Here is an 18,358-nt window from a genome sequence, read left to right on the forward strand (position 1 = left end):
CACCGCGGAGCGAAAGGGGGACTATGGTTTTCCCCTCCGTCTGTGTGTTCGTCCGTCCGTGCGGGCGTGCGTGCGTGCGTACGTGCATGTGTGCGTGCGTAAGCGAAGGACCGCATTCGAATTTGGTGTGTGGGTGCAACCCACGTCAAAATCCAAGATGGCTGCCGCCATGTATGTCTGATGCCATGTATGTCTGAACCTTGTGAGCGGAATATCTTGAAAAATAAGCGAAATACCAACTTCTAATCTGGTGTGTGGGTGTATCTCGGCATAAGGAAGAACCCTATTGAAAATTGGGTCGCCACGTCAAAATCCAAGATGGCCGCCGCCATGTATGTCTGAACCTTGTGAGCGGAATATCTTGAAAAATAAGCGACGTACCAACTTCTAATCTGGTGTGTGGGTGTATCTAGGCACAAGGAAGAACGCTATTGAAAATTGGCTCGCCACGTCAAAATTCAAGATGGCCGCCACCATATATATGTCTGAACCTTGTGAGCGAAATATCATATCATAGCATGTTTTCTGCGTCTTCCACTTTGTCAACTCACATCACTTCCACGACGGGGGACCTAGGCGTAATGCTTGTTAAAGTGATTCTTCAGCATTGGGAGATAGGACCAAGAACGATACATAGCAGGATATCTCAAAAAGTTGTGGACGGATTTGGACGAAACTTGTTGGACAGGTTGTGTATGTGACAAGGACTAATCGATTCGATTTTGGTGAAGATCTGAATATGGATTCGGATATGATAATTATTTATTTTTTAAGTGATTCTTCAGCATTGGGAGATAGGGCCAAAACTATACATAGCAGGATATCTCAAAAAGTTATGGATGGATTTGGACGAAACTTGTTGGACAGGTTGTGTGTGTGACAAGGAAGAATCGATTCAATTTTGGTGAAGATCCGGATCCAGCTAGTAGAATTTTTAAAGTGATTCTTCACCATTGAGCGATATGGCCAACCAGGCGGAGGTTTGCTCTCTAATGAGTGCCGTTCTAGTTTCGACTTGATACTTGACTTGCAGAAATTTGACTTGGGACTTGACTTGTCAACATTTGACTTGCCGACATTAGATAGTCCTTCAAGTTTGTGGACCAATAAATTTGACGCTCAAATTAGGGGGACTTCTGCTGATACTCACGCTTATCCAAATCATTTTGCATAAAAGAGCAAGAAAGCAAGCCACACAAACGTTGGTAAATGTATCATGAAACTATAACGGCACACGGTAGAGCGCATACCTCTGCCAGGCTGAACACTTTACGTTTTGTATCCCACTAACAGGTCTGATCTGGATTCGGACCTGAATCAAAATCTAATCGGCTTGTTCTTGTCACCTACCCAACTCGTCCACCAAGTTTTGTAATAAGTCATCCACAACTATCGTGCTATATATCGTTCTTGGCACTGTCATATCACTCAATGGTGAATAATCACTTAAAAAAATTATTGTATCTGGATCCGGATTCAGATCTTCACCAAAATTGAAAAAAAAAACCTTCCTCGACACACCCCCAACCTGAGCCCTGAGTTTCGTCGGAATCCGTCCACCACTTTTTGAGATATCATGATATATATATATATATAGTTTTTTGCCCTATCTCCCAATGGTGAGAAATCACTTTAAAATTCTCAGATCCAGATCTAGATATTCACCAAAATCTAATCATTTCGTCCTTGTCACATACCAAAGCTCTCCACCAAATTTCGTCCGAATCCGTCCACGACTTTTTGAGATATCCTGTTCACAGACAAACAGACAGGGGCGAAAACATAACCTCCATAATGAGAAAACATCAACATAATATAGAATCTAAATGGGATTTTTGTTTTATTATGTGCACTATTACAGCTTATTTGTGCATGTGCATGGTGAAGGCACATGGCCACTTCGTGTTCGCTAGTGTACGGAGCAACCATCCCCATTCCTTGGCAACAACGGCGGGTTAAACACTTGTATATAAACCGGAGCTGATGCGCCATTTTACAGCCAATATAAATAACTTACATGAACAACACTGTTTCTAATATTTATTCCCTTTCATTTTGGTTTTATACATTGATTTATCGTGATATGTTTGTTGTTGTTGTTGTTATTCCAAGGATGGGTAGGTCAGTTCAACACCTAGGTTCAATGGCCTAGTCTCTGTGAAGTTATGTCAAATTTTGTATTTCATGAGAGTTGCCGGTTTAAGCCTCAGGGTGCGTAATAGGTAATCTCCCAAAGCAACAAGTTTCATAGTTTATTAAAGTAATGATTCACTAAACACACAAAGCAAGCTCGGAAGTTAATTTAACAAAATATATCTGGTATGAATCGTGCCTTAACCCATCAATGACCAAGCCATTTTTTAGGGCGCATTAATCACTATGCCACACTTTAAAATTGATAATACAAGACTGATGTACTATTTTTGCAAGGGTGCAACTGCAAGGTAATTTTTGGTGCAGAGGGACGTGTATTAACTCATTTTCAATCGATCAAATATTTTAAAATGATGGCATTCCATTAAAAAATGCCAGGGCACGCCATTAATATTCATGGCGTTCAGTTACAAAATATGACTTGCGCACAGGAAAAAATTGCCACCCATTAAAATGTTTACAAAATTACATGCTATAGAGTGAAGTCATAAGCATTTAAAAGCCATACCTTTTATTCTCGAACTTTTTCATAACTAACTCGAACGGCACTCAGTAGAGAGCATACCTCCGTCTGGTTGGCCATATCACTCAATGGTGAAGATCCACTTTAAAATTCTACTAGCCGGATCCGGATCTTCACCAAAATCGAATCGATGAGTCCTCGTCACATACAGAACCTGTCCAACAAGTTTCGTCCAAATCCATCCATAACTTTGAGAAATCCTGTGATGTATCGTTTTTGGCCCTATCTCCCAATGGTGAAGAATCACTTTAAAATTAAATAAGTCCCATATCCGAATCCATATTCAGATCTTCACCAAAGTCTAATCAAATCGTCCTTATCAGATACACAACCAGTCCACCAAGTTTCGTCCAAATATGTCCACAACTTTTTGAGATATCCTGCTATGTATCGTTTTTGGCCCGATCTCCCATTGGTGAAGAATCAATTAAAAATTATAGTAGCCGGATCCGAATCCGGATCTTCACCAAAATCTAATCATTTCATCCTTGTCACATACGCTACATCTCTGCCAAAGTTCGTCCGAATCCGTCCACAACGTTTTGAGATATTTTGTTCACAAACAAACAAACAGACAAGAAAGAGAAATCAGAGATTGCAAACCCGTGCCAGGACGTGTTTTTAGTGTTTTTAAGGCATTATATGTTAAACCATTTTAAACCAAACCATTATAGGTGTTAAAAAAAATATGGCGGCCGAAGCACGTGACCAATGACATCATCATTACTTTTTTTTCCTCCACCAGTTTATGCCGACATGGCGCTCAAGAAATTGCATCTTGATTGGATGAAGTTTTGTACTTGTCGAATTATGACGTCATAATGGAGGCACCAATGACATCATTAACATATTTTATTCCCCATGGAGAGTTCTTTACAATGAGCCATGTCTCAATTTTTTCTATTCAGCACTTTCGGAGATATAGAGGTGCAACGTTTTTCGGTTTTTCCAAGATGGCGGCCGAACCACGTGACCGATGACGTCATCATTTTTTTCCTCCACCAGTTTGTGCCGTCATGTCGCTCAAGAAATTGCATCTTGATTGGATGCAGTTTTGTACTTGTCGAATTATCAAATGATGACGTCATAATGGAGGTCTTGGGCCGAGAGAGTTAAAAATTGGACACAGTCTATTCCAGGGCAAGACAAATATGTGTGTAAAGTTTGGCGATTATACGTGCAACGGTGTAGACGTAGTGCTGCGCACAGAGAGACAGATAGACAAACAGACAGACAGACCAACCGATCAACATACTTGCCGGAATCTTTTCCGGCAAGTTGCAAACGGACAAACAGGGGTGAAAACATAACGTCCATCCACCTTTGGTGGCGGAGGTAACAAGAATGAAAAAGACGCCAGAATACATCGCTAAAGTAGCAGATCGAGAGATCACAAAATTGACTATTTGTTCATTCTCAGAATTGTTGGTAAATATCATCCTTCCAAGTCTGGTGTTGGATTAGCGGTTAGGGTGCCGGCCGGCTTGGGATCCCAGGATCCTGAGTTCAAATCCTGGTCAATCGTTGAATTAACGCCAGGCGGTTTGACTCAGCCTGTCACTTCTGAGGTCAACAAATTGAGCACCAGCTTGCTGGGATGAATGAGCAGCTCGGGTATCCTGCGTCGGAGTGGCGACCCGTCCAGGATTGCGCTCTACAGCCAAGGAAACAGCTTTGGCAGACAGCGTCACTGTGCAAAAAGGAATGGTCATCATCATCATCCTGCCAAGCATAATAATGGCTGACGCATTTACAATGATTCCAACAGAAGGAAGTGACATTCTCTCTTGGGTAAGGCACCCATACCGTAACAAATTTTTTTTTATCGGATTTTTAAAAAGCACCACAAAAGAGCACCGAAGCGATGACGTCACGTTACCAGGACAACACACGGCCTGGTTTTACAGTCTCATAGAATATGGCAGACATATAGCTTTGTGAAGATGGTACAGTGTTTCATTCCAGATTGTAATGAGCAATTCGAGAGTCATATTTGCAGCTTTCATCGTTTTCCGAAGGAGGCGAGTGTTAAGCAATAATGGATTGAACAAAAAAGGTGATTTATCACTTTTATTCTTCATCTTTGTTCTCTTCTCTTTATAAGTGGTGAGGTCCAATGGCACCAAGCTTCTGCCCTGCCTTGACCACGATACTCCTCCACTGCCCCCTGTCCTCAGACGACTCTTTCCAATCTTCAACCACCCCCACCTTATTGCCCACTCCTCACACAATCTTCCCATCTCAACCTCGGTCTACCTCATTTCCTCCTACTTTGCTCCCTCAACCTGTCTGCTCTCTTTGTTGTGGTTCAAACCCCGTCTGAGTCATACCAAAGACTTTAAACATGGTACATCCTGCTTCTTTGCTTGGCGCTCAGCATTTAAAAGGATAGAGAATGGACAAACAACGCTGGGAAGGCAATGGCAAACTACCCTGTATAATCCTTGCAAAGAAATTGCTTTGGTAGCACGAACGCTCTGTCAAGTACAGTAAATCAAATCAATGGGCCTGGCCAGAGGTGTTTATTCAAATGCACACAAATTCATACTCGTACTGTAACTAATGTAACGACCATTTGACACGTAAATCATCGTACTAGACATATGCTCACATGTTAAATTTGCAATTCACTTCACTGACATTTCTGGCTAAATGAACTTGGTGAAACAAAGTTAATACAAGTCAGGAGACGACGATGGTTCACGAGCGAGCGGTATTCAATGACAAAGGTCAAAACCGACATTGAAAATATATAAATAGGAATGTATTATCTGTTATGAGACTAGTTAGCTACACAATACCGAAAATTCGGTTTGATTCCGACAACTTTGAAAATTTGACCTTTGTGACCTTGAAATGTCAAAACGAAGGTTACTGACCTTGAAATGAGATAGAAAATAATGTATAATCTGTTATGAGGTTAGTTAGCTACACAATACCGAAAATTCGGTTCGATTCCGACAACTTTGAAAATTTGACCTTTGTGACCTTCAAAGGTCAAAGGTTGAAGATTCTGAAATTTGTTGGAAAACTTGTATTTCATGATGTATGTGATAATATAAGATCATGTACGACATTTCACCCTACCAGGAAGCGAACAATGTAATAAAACCATCAAAAATCGACTTTTCTAAACTTCGTGACCTTGTGACCTTAACCATGGGGGCAAAAATAAAAAATCAAGCTCTGTGGGGCTAGACACATGACATTGGCCTAACCAAATACCGAAACCCCTGTCAGATTCCACCAAACCCCTCGGAGAAGATGTAGCTTGAAATCGATTACCCCCTAAAAAGACATCTTTTTCGGGAGTGGCTCTGCCCACAATGGGCGCAACACGCCCACTCCAGGCAGGACACAACTAGATCATTATATCAACCTCCCACCCAAGTTTCAACAAGATCGGATGATATCATCGGGTAGTTATGCTGCGGACAGACAGACAGACAGACACACACCCATGACGAATATAGTGGCCACTGTTTGATAACTCGTGAACCAATATAGCCCTTTTGGGAGTGTGTGTTGTGAAAATCAACCAAATCCACAACTCGTCCCATAGATAGGTTTAATTTCAATAAGATCGTGACATCATCCTGTAAAATACACCATGCACTATATATGTCAGGATCAAGGCATCATATGAGAAAGATTGGATATATCAGTCAATGCAAGCAAGCCTAGAATATAAGTGGGTACGTACCATTCAATTCTACATGTCATTGTATAAAGTCGCAGGAGTGGCCTCGAGTCGCGGACGTCCCGAGGTCTTATAGACACCGCCCAGTGGTTTAAGTGAGCATCACACCTGGGTTCAACTTTGATCCATTTTCACCACATTCTCCCCGCCGTTAGAATTATGCTGCCACTAGGCAGGAAGCGAGCGCGCGTCAGCATTAATGGGTAGAGGAAGTCATTATATCATCATTGGGGTGTCAAATAAATATTCCTATTGATTCTTGTCTTTGCGCCATTGTGTTATGTTTCGCACACTGTCAAAGTATCTTCAGGGCTTCCTGAAAAGCGCTATACGAAACAAATCCATTATCAGTAGTACAGGTCAGTCGGTCCATCCGTATCGGTCAGTGTGGCGAATTACCCGGCCAGCACAGGTTCGGAAACTACCGGGTACGACGTCCCCAAACCCGGAGTCCCCTGCTTCGGAGTAGCCGCTGGAGGCAGGTGTCGGAGGGGCACCTCAGTGCCCTCACCGCTTCAGGCAGGGGTGTATCAGGCGAAGGGAGGGACGGCGGATGTTCTCTAGGCGCACTCATAGCCTGGTTAGCAAACATGTCCGATACTGGCAGACGACGAGCCTGTGGGTCACAATAGTCTAGTCTCACAGGCCTATGTGCTGGATAAGGTGTACCTTTTCGATATGCAACTCATTACATAAGGTGTACCTTGCATGTAAGGTGTACCTTGTCGAAGAGCGAATGTCCATTCGTCGCAATGCAACGCATTTCAGGCAGATGTGTCGATGTGGAAGATGTGTAAATCAGTAAGCCTCTTACTGATGTCATGGAATTGCCGAGGGAGAGAACCGACGAGAGCCATAACGAGAGTTACTCGATACCCCGGAGTCCCCCATTTTGAAATCACGAGACTCGAGCGCCCTCTGACGGCAGCGCGTACGAATTACAAGCTCCGGCAAATAGTTTTACAAGCAAAACGTTTGCCACGAGTGCCCTCCGAAGGCTGCCCGAACGACCGGCATGGCAGATTACGACGACGCACAAAACAACCGAAATGCGCCTTCCCAGCGAAGCGCGCAGAATCTCCCGACCTGCAGCACAGCGCGCAGAGGATCGGAGAAGATCGGCTATACCGGCTACCGGCTACCGAGAGAACGTCCCGGATGGATTGTCCATCCAGGGCCCGTTCGGCTATACCACCGGCTGTACCGGCTACCGAGAGAACGTCCCGGATGGATTGTCCATCCATGGCCCGTTCGGCTAAACCGGCTATACCGGCGACCGAGAGAACGTCCCGGATGGATTGTCCATCCATGGCCCGTTCGGCTATACCGGCTACCGAGAGAACGGGATTGTCCATCCATGGCCCGTTCGGCTATACCGGCTACCGAGAGACGTCCCGGATGGATTGTATCCATGGCCCGTCCTATTGACTACGCGGCGATACCGGCTATACCGGCTACCGTCCCGGAGGGATTGTCCCGGATGGATTGAGAAAACGTCGAGATCGAGAAATGGAAAACGTCCCGGAGGGATCGGCCATCCATGATGGTCCATCCATGGCCCGTCCTATCGACATACCGAGAGGATATACCGAGAGGATGGCCCGGATGGATGGATCGACATACCGAGAGGATGGCCCGGATGGAGGCCCGGATGGATGAATCGACATACCGAGAGGATGGCCCGGATATGGATGGACCATCATCTCACCCCCTCACTCATCCTTTCCCCCCCCCCCCCGTTGTGAAGTGTGAGATAGCAGCCGCGCAACGCGCACCGAAGTCGAGCGACCTTCACAGTCTGGGTCAGAGGGAACGCAATCAGGCAGCGGCCGGGCGAGGCGTCTCGCAGTCTCGAAATGTGTGGAGGCGAGCCAAGAGACCTGTCCTAGAAGCAACAAGCCCAGAGTCAAGGGCGATCCGGCGGGCCGGTGCCCACATGGCTTGCTCAGGAGACGAGGGAGTCGGGCGCAACGCTCAATGTTACCGTGTCGTGGGGGTCACCGTGCACCCCCAAATGCCCCGTGCCTTATCGATTAACGGCATAAATCCTCGATGTTGGCTAGTCGCCCTCGAAGGCCGCCACGTTATGACACGCACGTTCGGGCAGGGGCGGTCAGATTGAGTATTTCTGCTATCTGTAGAGGTACCCAGGTAGACGAACTCAGGTAGACGTACTCTGATGACGCTAGCGCGGGAAGCAGTTAATGGCGCTGTAGAGCAAACGCGTGATTTAGTCGATGACGTCATCAATTGGTTCGGGCGCGTGCGGGCGGGTTTGACGGCGAGTTCCAGCTGAGCGGTATCCCCAGACGGAGTAAAGTAGCACACCGAAATCTATAGTCTCGCGTCCATTGGGCAGCAGCATTCGAGCGGGCTCGAGATTGGTGTACGGAATACGAACCCGGCCGACGAGTGAAATGTATTATCTAGGGCGCACCGCGTACGAGGGAAACCGAAAGTTGAGCTCGGCCCTTGAACCAGTGCGGCTTCGCCGAGTCGAGAGGGCGAGCACGCCGAGTCGAGTGGGCGAGCACGCCGAGTCGAGTGGGCGAGCACGCCGAGTCGAGTGGGCGAGCACGCCGAGTCAAGAGGGCGAGCATGCTTGGCAGCGATAAACTGCACGACCTGAAGTAGCGTCTCGTTTGTTTAGCTTTCGGGCCGTGTTTTGTCCGGAGTTTTAGACATAGTTAGTCATATAGAATACACATGGTATACGATCATCTATCATAAGCATAAGCCCGAGTGTCGTGAAAGGCTATGAAGGTCCTGCTCGACGTCCTTAGAAACTCATCCGTGCTGCGGCGAGTCCTCGTATGGTGCCAGGCGAGCCTCCATTGAGGCGATTCCGGGCAGCGGAGTTCACCGGCCTCGTTGAGTAGCCACATGTAGGTGGGATTTCGACGAGCCACGATCAGAATCGCCGGCCTCGCAGAGTGGTGCCCGCGAAGGGCGCAGTGCGCGATTTGCGCGTAGGAGGTGATTCCACCGAGCAGCGATTGATCGGGTTGTGCCCGCGATGGGGCAGCGCACGATTCGCGCGTAGGAGGTGATTCCGACGTGCAGCGATTGGAATTGCCGGCCTCACAGAGTGGTGCCCACGTTGGGCGCAGCGTGGCTTCGCGTGGGAGGAGGTGATTCTGCCGTGCAGCGATTGGAATCGCCGGCCTTGCAGAGTGGTGCCCGCGTTGGGCGCAGCGTGGCTTCATGTAGGAGGAGGTGATTCCGAGCAGCGATCGGTCGGGCACAGAGTAGTGCACGCGACGGGTGCAGCATGTGGCGTCGCGTAGGAGGAGGTGATTCCGAGCAGCGTTCGGTCGGGCACAGAGTAGTGCACGCGACGGGTGCAGCATGCGGCGTCGCGTAGGAGGAGGTGATTCCGAGCAGCGATCGGAATCGTAGGCCTCACAGAGTAGTGCACGTGACGGGTGCAGCGCGCGCGATTCGCGCGGGGAGGTGCTTCCGAGCAGCGATCGGTTGGGCACAGAGTAGTGCACGCGACGGGTGCAGCGTGCGGCGTCGCGTAGGAGGAGGTGATTCCGAGCAGCGATCGGAATCGTAGGCCTCACAGAGTAGTGCACGCGACGGGTGCAGCGCGCGCGATTCGCGCGGGGAGGTGCTTCCGAGCAGCGATCGGTCGGGCACAGAGTAGTGCACGCGACGGGTGCAGCGTGCGGCGTCGCGTAGGAGGAGGTGATTCCGAGCAGCGATCGGAATCGTAGGCCTCACAGAGTAGTGCACGCGACGGGTGCCGCGCGCGCGATTCGCGCGTGGAGGTGCTTCCGAGCGCGGCATGACAGTCAAGGGTGTCGTGAACACTCGCGTGGACATCTCATCTTGGGCCGAGGCACGCAAATCAGTTGGTCGGGTAGGCCGTCGGCTCCAAGCGGGTCCGTCGTTCCAACGGGGTTTCGGCCGCAGGACGTTGCCCAGTAGCATCGTTCTCCAGGCGTCTTGCCGGAGTCCATCATGCCTGCTCCAGCGTTCGGGCCTCAGGAGAGCAGTTCGCCTTTTGACGACGCGGTCCCGCAAAAGGCTTGCGAGGTCCCCATCGCATCCGGTCCTTTCGAGGCAGACCGGCAGCGAGAGTAGTCGGAGCTCCGTAGCTGGAGCTAGCTCGACGGGTCCTCCACCGGTCATTCTTCTCCGAGGTGGGCCTCGCAGGAGCGCGGAGAATGTCGGGAACGCTCGTCTGTGATTCGCGTTCATCCGGCCATCGCCAGACTCGTGTCCCGCCATTCCCGAAGATCATTATTGAAATTAAGTGTTGTGAAAATCAACCAAATCCACAACTCGTCCCATAGATAGGTTTAATTTCAATAAGATCGTGACATCATCCTGTAAAATACACCATGCAATATATATGTCAGGATCAAGGCATCATATGAGAAAGATTGGATATATCAGTCAATGCAAGCAAGCCTAGAATATAAGTGGGTACGTACCATTCAATTCTACATGTCATTGTATAAAGTCGCAGGAGTGGCCTCGAGTCGCGGACGTCCCGAGGTCTTATAGACACCGCCCAGTGGTTTAAGTGAGCATCACACCTGGGTTCAACTTTGATCCATTTTCACCACAGTGTGTACATGTAGATATGCTCAGTGAAAATTACAAGGGCACATCTCCAAAATGGCCGGAGAGGTTTGCTCCATGTACTGTATGTACTGTATGTATGTATGTATGTATGTATGTATATGTATGTATGCATGTATGTATATGTATGTATGTATATGTATGCATGTACTGTATGTATGTATGTATATTTATGAATGTATATGTATGTATATGTATGTATATGTATGTATGTATATGTATGTATATTTATGTATGTATATGTATGTATGCATGTATGTATGTATGTATGTATATGTATGTATATTTATGTATGTATATGTATGTGTATGTATGTGTATGTATGTATGTGCATAGGTATGTATGTATGTGTATGTGTATATATGTATATGTATGTATATTTATGTATATATATGTATGTATGTATGCATGTATGTATATGTATGTATATTGATGTATGTATATGTATGTATGCATGTATGTATGTATATTTATGTATATTTATGTTTGTATATGTATGTGTATGTATGTGTATGTATGTGCATATGTATGTATGTATGTGTATGTGTATATATGTATATGTATGTATATTTATGTATATATATGTATGTATGTATGCATGTATGTATATGTATGTATATTGATGTATGTATATGTATGTATGCATGTATGTATGACTGTATGTATATTTATGTATATTTATGTTTGTATATGTATGTATGTATGTGCATATGTATGTATGTATATGTGTATGTATGTATATGTTACGTATGTATGCATGTATGTATCTTTCGATCCATAGTTATACATCTGTATGTGGATAAACAATAGCAACAGTCAAAGCTCCGTGGAATTAACATTTGGAATGGTTGTGAAGCACAATGTACCTTTTCTCAGTTGCGAGTAGATTTTTCCTCCTGGCGATGGCGCTGCAGAGTCAAGGTATAGGATTTATAAACACCGAGTGTGATGGATGGCACAGCTGTCACCCAAAGTTAATGACTGCTGCTGTTTTCAGCGCTCAACAACACTTCATCGACTTTGGTATGGGACCAGCTAGGTTATCTGCACAGTGCGTATGCACCAAGGACGCAATGAAAGTAATTTTCCAGACTGGCTCGGGTTACAATTTCTCTGATGACTGCAGGATTAGCTCAGCTCATTGTTTGCATAATTATCGGTTTTTGGACTCGATCCAACCCAATTGTGAATGAATTGTTCCTTTTAATTTATATGTTTTTTTTTTTAGTCGTTTGGTTGTTTAATTATTGTTCATCTGGACAAAAAAAAAAAACTTTTACATTTACAGGAAGGGTAACACGCAAAATGTTTTGCACAGTCTGATGTGAAAGTGCAAAAATTCAAAATCGGTTCATCTATGTGATTCTATGCGAAGAAAACAAAACGCGAAAGGAAAAGAGTGGGGAGAGGGTGCATGGTCAGGGTAACAGAACATGTAAATCCCTCGAGATTACATCGTTTTATGTGCTGTATTTTTATAGGTCCTTACTAAATGCATTACTGATTCCCAAAATGGATTAGATCATATATGTCAGCATTTATTACATCGATGTAATTCTGTTTTTTATAGGCCAGAGGATGAAAGAGTAAGAAAAAGTAAACACATGAAAGCAAATGCAGGTGAAAGAGAGATGGCAAGTGGGTGGAAGCAAAGGTTGGGTGGTGGAAGTCTTATTGATCCTTGAATTTAGTTAGAAGAGAGAGAGAGAGAGAGAGAGAGAGAGAGAGAGAGAGAGAGAGAGAGAGAGAGAGAGACAGACAGAGACAGAGACAGAGACAGAGAGACAGAGAAAGACAGAGAGAGAGAGAGAGAGAGAGACAGAGAGAGAGAGAGAGAGAGAGAGAGAGAGAGAGAGCCAGAGAGAGAGAGAGAGAGAGAGACAGAGAGAGAGAGACAGACAGAGAGCCAGAGAGAGAGAGAGAGAGACAGAGAGCCAGAGAGACAGAGAGAAAAAGAATGAGTGACACAATGTGTCAGGACACCATCTCAAGTTGTCAATTAAAAAGCTGGAGATCAGTTGAATGAAGAATACAAACAACCTCAGGTAATGATTGGGCTTTCCACAAGATTGAATATCAGGGTGGAAAACTGCTCGAGTGATATTGAGACTTAGACACTGGAAAAAAAATTGTATACATAGTCGAGACTCATGCAAGAGCGAATACACTGAATGGATCAGGACGTAACAGACAAAAGAGGCTGCAAAAGGAACAGTAGAGACACACGCAAAAGGAGCAGTAGAGACACACGCAAGAGGAGCAGTAGAGACACACGCAAAAGGAGCAGTAGAGAGAGGGGGGAAACACCAAAAGCAGAGTTGAAGGCCAATATAGAGGGAGACCTAGACAAACAATGGGGGTAGAAAGGAATTGGGGGCAAGATATAGGATTCATGGGGTGGACAAGTTGGATAGAGAAAGAAATTATGGTAGTAAACAGAGACCACTGACCTGTGTGCGATGGTGAGATGATGATGACCACCCCTCTCCCCCCCCCCCCTCCCTCCCCACACCCCATCATACGAGAAATATCATATGCGACTGACAGTGAGATGCAGGAGTTTGAATGACTGAACTTCCTCGTGAGGATTGTTAAGAAAGTAGATTGGGCTGGGAGGAGTGGCGGGGATGCCAGTCTGTCCTTTCAGAGAGATAGTGAGAGTGTGATATTTGTCAGGATTGAAAGACAAATTCCGAGTGTTTGACCAGCTTGTAATTTTTTCCAAGGTCCGAAGAGAGTGGGAAGAGGTTGCAGCCTTCCTGTCTGAAGGATGAGGGATGTCACGGCAGAGAGAAGAGTCATCAGGAAATAGATGGAGGATTTTCCAGAGAGTCAGAGAGATAATTTATGAAGATTAGGAATAGGACTGGGGCAAGAACACTGCCTTCGGGCACTCGAGCTTCGACAGGAAGAGGAGATGAAAGGATTCCGTTGAGTGCCACATGTTGGCTATGAGAGTAGAGGAAGTCAGTAAGCCACGTGTGGAGTTGGCCTTGGATGCTATAGGCAGAGAGTTTGGAGAGTAAGGCAGGATGCCAGACTGTATCAAAAGGACAATATATTTCCAGGAAGATGGGCCTGATCTCATGTCGGACATTGAGGGACTTCATTCATTGTTGGGTGAGTTGATACTTGTGATTATGTCCAATATATCTTGTTGATACCTGGTGTGTGGTGGTAATAGGTGACTGGATGAAGGTCTCTATCATTTAATCTCGTGGCACCCATCTTAGGACTACACATGATGGTTTCTTATAGATTTTGATCTCATTAATCCGAATGTGCTTGTTTGGTTATTCAAAAATCTGCAGTGAGTTGTAAAAACGACTTGGAAAAGTTTGTTTTTCCTCACCAATTGCGTAATTGTTACCCATAGATCTTTGCACGTGTGCCATAAGCTCTCAGGAAAACCAATCAGCGAGCTGTAATATTGGTCACAGTACAGTAGTGTTTTCGCTAGAGTAACAAAAAATATGTATAATAGCACTGATTATTTATGTCATGGAGTGTTTAATTCACTATCTATCATTGGGAGATGGCTCCAAATTGTGTTCTTATAGTGAATTGGGCTTGGCAAAAATGAAGGAGCATGGGAAAGCGTGGCTTGAGGTCGAAATTGGTGACGATTACCATCTAACCATCAGGCATCATCTTTTGTGGAATGACGAGGAACCAATTTCAACTCAGTATGGGTATCATTTGGCGTTGTTACTCTCGAGGTTCACAAACAAAGCTACCATCCAATGTGGCAAGAAGCGTCTTGAGAAGAAGAAGTTTGTGGAAAAAGGTTCTTCTTGAGAAGAAGTAACTTCTTTACCAGAGTTGTTCGCTCTGACTATTGACGGCATGAGCATCGCCCATTCGATATCACATCCCTGCCACATACGGGGGATTCGCACAACTGATCCTGTTGAAGATAATGAACAGACCTAAAGTCGGGAGTCACCCACGAGTCGATGTTGTCTTCGATAGATATCCTGTGACCAGCAACAACTTCCCTGAACATGCCAGAAAGAAAATACCAAAAGGATCTATCGAGCTTCACTGCCTCTACAGCCCGGACCAAAAAATATCTGGCGACTGACTACCTTCACAATGGGAACGACTAGAAAGAGCAATCAGAGATTGCAGACCCTCGCCAAGATGTGTTTTCAGTGGTTTTTAAGGCTTTTGTGTTAAAACAAATATGGCGGCCGAACCACGTGACAGAGGACGTCACCTTTATTTTTCTTCTCCACCAATCCCAAGATGACGCTCAAGAAATTTCATCTTGATCGGATGAAGTTTTGTACTTGTCGAATTATGTCATAATGGAGGCACCTATGCCATCATCATTAACATATTTTATTCCCCATGGAGAGTTCTTTACAATGAGCCATGTCTCAATTTTTTCTATTTAGCACTTTCGGAGATATAGAGGTGCAGTTTTTCGGTTTTTCCAAGATAGCGGCCATACCACGTGACCTATGACGTCATCATTATTATTAAAAAATTAAACAGGTGGAGTTGCACCTATGGTGAAAATTTCCTGTCAATCGGACCAATGGTTGCAGAGAAAATCATATATATTCTGTGCGGACAAACAAACAGACAAACGGACAAATAAACGGACTCAAATGCAATCCCCTCTCCTCATGCGAGGTTAATAAGGAAACTTTGATTGAATTTCTCTATTCATCGTGGTCAGGACTAATTCCATTCAAGTTCAGTGGAATTTAATTTTATATGACTCATGGTGAGTGCTGTTCATCATTCCGTAAAGAGGGCATCTGTCCTTCTTGTACAAAATGTACCCGTTCTGGAAAGTGAACATTTGGAAGCAGCCACACGCATCTTCCTCCATTACCACCATGCTGCCCTCACTTATTCTGACATCAAGATCCAAAGCTCAGATACAGACGTTGCGTACCATTGTATTGCACCAGTGTATCGCACCATTGTATCACAGCATTGTATCGCAGCATTATATCGCAGCATTGTATCACAGCATTGTATCGCACCATTGTATCGCAGCATTGTATCGCAGCATTGTGTCGCAGCATTGTGTCGCACCATTGTATCGCATCATTGTATTGCAGCATTGTATCGCAGCATTGTATCGCACCATTGTATCGCATCATTGTATCGCAGTATTGTATCGCACCATTGTATCGCAGCATTGTATCACAGCATTGTATCCCACCATTGTATCTCAGCATTACATTGCATCATTGTATAGCAGCATTGTATCGCACCATTGTATCACACCATTGTATCGCAGCATTGTATCGCAGCATTGTATCACACCATTGTATTGCACCAGTGTATCGCAGCATTGTATCGCAGTATTGTATGGCACCATTGTAATGCACCAGTGTATCGCAGCATTGTATCGCAGCATTGTATTGCAGCATTGTATCGCACCATTGTATCGCACCATTGTATCGCAGCATTGTATCGCACCATTGTAACGCACCAGTGTATCGCAGGCAGCATTGTATCGCAGTTCGCTTACCCAATTCGTAAAGCCACCAGATTCATCCAAACATGGGCTGGAAATTTCAAGGTGATGAACTCGCGATTCACTGGATGAAGGATCCACCTGCTCCCCCAGAAATTCTCAATCACATACTTTCTGGCTGTAATAAATCGAAGTGTCAGCGTAATGTTTGTTCTTGCAAATCAAATGGTATTTCTTGCACCGATTTCCGTGGCTGCGCAAATTGTGAAAATATCTCTCCAACAGTCCTTGAAGACTATTTTGGAGGATGCAGACAGTGATCTGATGGATTACGATGATTTGTAGTTTGTAGACCTACTTCTAATTATATACCCTAGTTCTGGTATATTCATTATGGATATTGTGATTTGGGAAAGACAGTGGTTTTGTAGTACACTTGTTGTTTCTGCTTTAACATTCCACAGTCTTCACATGGAAAGAAATGTTTTTTTTCTGAAGAAAATAGCAATTTATGTATTAAGATGTGAACACCTTTAATGGATTGTGAACATTAGATGCTTTACATCTTATTATAATAGAGCAAACGTATATGGTTCGCTATGTATGTTTACATGCGACGGAAACGTCTTCTTCTTCTTCTTCTCCCAAAGAATTACCACCCTCTTAATTAACCCTCTTAATTGCGTTAAGACTGCTGAGACCCCTCAGACCTTTGACGACCCTTTAATTCCCCCAAAGCCCTTCAGACCACCAAGACCCCTGAATACCCAAAATATCCTGAAGACCCCTAAAGACCCAACATACCCTGAAGACCCCCAAAGACCCCAAATAGCCAAAACACCCTTCAATGCCCTGAGGCTCAAAAAGACCCTGAATACCCAAAAACCCAAAAGACCCCAAAGACCCAAAACACCCAGAAGACCCAAAACACCCCGAAGACCCAAAACACCCCGAAGACCCAAAACACCCCGAAGACCCAAAACACCCCGAAGACCCAAAACACCCCGAAGACCCAAAACACCCCGAAGACCCAAAACACCCCAAAGACCCAAAACACTCCGAAGACCCAAAACACCCCGAAGACCCAAAACACCCCGAAGACCCAAAACACCCCAAAGACCCAAAACACCCCGAAGACCCAAAACACCCCGAAGACCCAAAACACCCCGAACACGCAAAACACCCCGAACACCCAAAACACCCAGAAGACCCAGAACACTCCGAAGACCCAAAACACCCCGAAGACCCAAAACACCCTGAAGACCCAAAACACCCCGAAGACCCAAAACACCCAGAAGACCCAAAACACCCCAAAGACCCAAAACACCCCAAAGACCCAAAACACCCCGAAGACCCAAAACACCCCGAAGACCCAAAACACCCCAAAGACCCAAAACACCCCGAAGACCCAAAAGACCCTGAAGACCCAAAATACCCCAAAGACCAAAAAGATACCGAAGACCCAAAAGACCCCGAAGACCAAAAATACCCCGAAGACCCAAAAGATCCCGGCGACCCAAAAAGCACCTGAAGACCCCAAAGACCCAAAATACACCGAAGACCCTGAAGACCCAAAAACATCTCAAAGACCCAAAACACCCTTAAAGGCCCAGAGGATCCAAAAGATCCTGAAGACCCAAATGGCCCTGAAGACCTAAAACACCCTGAATATCCAAAATACGCCGAAATGGTCAAAGATGCCTCCCCCTCTGAAACGACGTGTGGTGAGGCGCGCGGGGTGCGCTGAGTCACGCTAGTTCTTATAATATGAAACTAGCAGCAGCTCGTGGTAAAAGTACCATCCCAGAAAAGCCTTACCCTATTATAATATGATGGTATGTATGGACACCCTCCCCCAGAGAAGCAAAGTTCACCACGACATTACGCTGTCGCTCAGCACACTGACGGGACGTGAAGACACTGAGAAGCAAAGTTGGCGTTTTTAGCG

At 45.5% G+C, this 18,358-nt stretch overlaps 1 protein-coding gene and 1 long non-coding RNA gene across 2 annotated transcripts in view; one reads left to right on the plus strand and one right to left on the minus strand.

Moving 5' to 3' along the window:
- The window catches only part of LOC137437620 (ATP synthase F(0) complex subunit C3, mitochondrial), a 268,961-nt gene that overhangs the window by 152,517 nt on the left and 98,086 nt on the right, over positions 1 to 18,358 (plus strand). The window lies entirely within an intron of this gene.
- LOC137419416 (uncharacterized) lies at positions 10,671 to 11,934 on the minus strand. Its single transcript, XR_010982868.2, has 2 exons — positions 11,837 to 11,934; positions 10,671 to 10,712 (listed from the first exon to the last, which is right to left on the minus strand). It is a non-coding gene; the product is annotated as an uncharacterized LOC137419416 (long non-coding RNA).

The sequence above is a fragment of the Myxine glutinosa genome, chromosome 1 (assembly GCF_964187855.1).
Source record: "Myxine glutinosa chromosome 1, kmMyxGlut1.1, whole genome shotgun sequence".
Classification (NCBI taxonomy): domain Eukaryota; kingdom Metazoa; phylum Chordata; class Myxini; order Myxiniformes; family Myxinidae; genus Myxine; species Myxine glutinosa.